Raw genomic sequence first — 2619 nt, forward strand, 5'->3', positions numbered from 1 at the left:
TTTCCCTTGGCTAAAGCTGTTCCATATTTATTATAATGCATCTGATCAATGATTTTTCAGTCAACCAAAATTCTCATTCTGGTATATATTTGCAGAAATGTATGGTACACAGAACTGATGCTTTAAACACAGTACTCGTACATTTTCCAAAATCTAAAATATGCTTTAATGGAAACTTCTACTGAATACATAAACTAAAACTAAATCCATTGCTGTGAAGTCGATTTTGGCTCAAGCACCCCTCGAAGAGAGTGACGTGTTTTGCTATTCGGTACAAGGTTGCAAATCTTTACAGAGATGCATACTGCCACGTCTTTCTCTCATGGAGCAGGTAGTAAATTCGAACCACTGACCCTGTGGCTGGCAGCTAAGTGCTTTAACCACTGTGTCTCCAAGAATCCTTCCTGAAGGTACAGTGGATATAAATATCAACTGTAAAATGAGGATGGGGTCAGACATACAACGCACCAGATGAGTTTGGAATGAATTTTCAAAGAACACAATCTGGCCCAGCGCTTTGTGGGAGGCGCGGGTGGCTTCGCTGGCGGGGCCCCTCTCCCGCCACCAGGTCGCACTGCTGCACAGGGAACGAGCGAGAGCCCCGTGTGGAGGCGTATAAGGGCTGCGATCGGGCCCTGTTCTCACTTACAGCAGGAGGCTGGAAGATCATACCTGAAAGGCTGGCGTGGAGTATGTTTTCTTTTTCCAGAAAGCCATGGCCACTTTCTTTAGAGAAAGAAAGAAAAAAACATAGTGTTCAAGGGTGTAAATGGAGATTAAGGTGACTGAGCAGGGAGGCGGGTTACCATTCTTCTAACTGGGATAGGAAGACCTCCCTCAATACTTCTGTAGGGGATCACCCTTTTAGGAATAGGCCAAAGAGATGGAAAAACCTCTGCCTCTAGGTATAATTCCACCAACGCCAACTATAGACTTTCTTATTGATGTTACCTTGTGATGGCTCAAATTTATATTTGAGGAGATAATCGTGATTCTAAGTTATTCATTTTTTTTCTACTGGCATCATGCAATATATTGATCTCATATGTATAAAATAGAGGAAGGAAGAAGAGATTCTCTGCTGTATTTGAATTATCTAAACCATATTAAGAAAAAAAATTCATAGGCTTGCCTTTGTATCTAGCGTGTGTCCCTGTTCGCCTATGGGCTGTGCTTTATCAAGGAAATTACTTACAGAGGATCTAGTAGGAGAGGGGAAAAAATCTCTCCCTTTCGTTCTGGTGTAAATCACTGGGAATTTTTGCTTCATGGATTAGCACCTCTTGTATCCCGCCTCTCTTTAGGGCAGTAAGCTGAGCCAGACCTAATGAAGAACAGAGCTAAAAACGAACACCACCACAGAACTTTTGAGGGGAATGGGTCATCAAAAAGACGCAAGTCTGGAACTGGTTAATTCGTTTGGCTTGATAGAGCTTCCAGATTTGGCGACTGCTCTCCTTGCATGTTTGGGATATTTCACTCACAGCTTCCTGGCTGTGCTATGGATGTGACAAGAAAAGCTGACCCAAGTTCAGGTCCAAGAACAGGAAGAAACACCAAACCTTATAAATGATGCACATAGGGAACAGACTTCAGAGAAGGATCTACCTTTATTGAAAAAAAACAAACAAACAGAAATCTGTGGAGAGAAAGATCTTATACGATGTGGGTATTTGAAATTTGACCCGCGGCTACTTTCTCTATACGCCTACCTGCAGATAAGCTGCACGGCCACTGGACCAAGCAAGCTTGTCTTCTCCGTCATGTAATGTTGTCATGAGTTGGAACAGACTCGAAGGCAGCCAACAACAACAACACAATAGCTGTTGTGGACAGACTACATTAAGTTTTTAACAGGTTCCAGGAAATGAAATTCAAGGCTTTACCACACTAGCACCATTTACCCTCATAGTTAAGCTCTGGTTTACATGATAATTTGCTTCTTCCAAGACAGACACTGAAGATCTGTCAACATTCTGTGTGCCTATAAATCGACGATGTTTCTTTTATCAGTAGATGCTATTAATACAATGTGATATTTGTTTCTTAGAGTCTCAGAGTCTTGGCTTTGCTTGGTCTGTTTCAAGGTGCCAGTACCTTTGAGCTCTTTCTGCAGGCGTTCTTGTCCAACATTCAGTGTATGACAGAATACCTGAAGTCTGGCGGGCATGCCGCAATGCTGGCTGGAAATACACGCATTTACTCCAGTGAAAGAGAGAGGTCATTGCCATTTACTCCCAGACAACTCTCGGGAAGGAGACTTCCAATCTTTTCTTCTGAAGTTCTTCTTTTTGAATTCATATTCTAAACATTTAGAGAATGGCCAAGTATGTTGTCCATCAGGCACTTGGTTATTTTATAGCTAATATTCATTGAGACTTTACTAGCTATCAGTGACCCTAGCAATATTTTCCATATATTATATGATCCATATCATTGTTACAATAAAGCCTTAGAAACATGAGGTTACAATGGTTAAGAAAATTTCAGTGAGTGAAATAAAGAGAAAGATTTAGGATTTGAACTCAAATGTGTCAAAACTCTTAAGCTTCCCAGCAAATTAATATGTTTTTGTTTAAACTTTTCCATGACTCCAAACTTTATTAACAAATATATATA

The sequence above is a fragment of the Echinops telfairi genome, unplaced genomic scaffold (genome assembly GCF_000313985.2).
Source record: "Echinops telfairi isolate 266 unplaced genomic scaffold, ASM31398v2 ScPeMD7_1;HRSCAF=3_0, whole genome shotgun sequence".
NCBI classification, from domain to species: Eukaryota; Metazoa; Chordata; class Mammalia; order Afrosoricida; family Tenrecidae; genus Echinops; species Echinops telfairi.